At 37.4% G+C, this 1,141-nt stretch overlaps 1 protein-coding gene across 2 annotated transcripts in view; it reads left to right on the forward strand.

The window, feature by feature from the left end:
• Positions 1-1,141, forward strand: part of LOC116688639 (protein SSUH2 homolog) — a 19,385-nt gene that overhangs the window by 9,393 nt on the left and 8,851 nt on the right. The window lies entirely within an intron of this gene.

A 1,141-nucleotide genomic window follows, 5' to 3' on the forward strand; every position in this document is an offset into this window, starting at 1 on the left:
TGTCCACTTAGTCATTGCATCCCCATTATTGAGGATTATTTATCAAAAATAATTCTAATTCTGTAAATATTTTGTGAAAGCACCAATAGTCAACCCTTTAATATTGATATCAATTTTCTCCATATTGCCCAGCTCTACAAAAGCATAATTGAAAATACAATTGTCAATTGCCCAGCCCTAACATAAAGACAGACGTCTGAGGGTCTCAACCAGAGTCCTGCGGTAGTCTTAGGATGCACTGGTAACCATTTCTGGCAAAGGTAAAAAAAAATATATGAAAATGTAATTTGCAAGTAAAATGAATTAAGCGGCAGTAGTCGTGGGTAAATAGACTAGATACACGTACATGCACATGGCTTGTGTTCCTTTGCAGCAGTACCTTCGTTAAGCTTAAGCTTCTGTAAGATACAGTTTATCCAGCAGTAGATTTAGGTTTTCTGCCTTTATTTTGAAAGTCATTTTAAAATCCTTGCATGGACACATTTTATTGCATGGCTGGCTCAGGAAATGAGGACTGCCTTGCATCTAATTAACAACTGTTAGAAACTGGATTAAACTCAATACTGGGGGCGCCTGGGTATGCTCACCGTTAGAGCGTGCACCCTATGCAAGTCTCAGTCCTCTGCATTTCTCCCCCTCTCCTGTATAGCTGTCCTGTCTATTAAAAGGCTAAAATGCCCCAAAATATCTATAAAAAATAATAAAACAAAACAATACTGGAGGAACATTATGACAATTTTCATAATGAAAGAGAAAAGTAAATGGAAAAAAAAAAAAAAAACGGATTTTGTTAGCAGATACATGTTTTCTCTCATGTCCTATTATACAGTCTTATCTCAAGGGGGACATAGGACAAAATGGTTGGGACTTACTGACCTGGGAGTTAGAGCCCGACCGATATATCGGCGGGTCAATATTATTGGCCGATATTAGGCATTTCCCGATCTATTGGTATCTGCATTTATAATGGGCGATTTTTCTTTTTTAATATTCATTCATCACAATCATTTAGGATGACAAATAATGAATTCTGATAAATGAATATTTAAAAAATAAAAACGGACTGTCAACCATGTTATGAGCGGTGGTGCATAGTCTGTCCACCAGAGGACGCTCTACAACGTCCCTGTTAGTGATGGCG

The sequence above is a fragment of the Etheostoma spectabile genome, chromosome 4, assembly GCF_008692095.1.
Source record: "Etheostoma spectabile isolate EspeVRDwgs_2016 chromosome 4, UIUC_Espe_1.0, whole genome shotgun sequence".
Classification (NCBI taxonomy): Eukaryota; Metazoa; Chordata; class Actinopteri; order Perciformes; family Percidae; genus Etheostoma; species Etheostoma spectabile.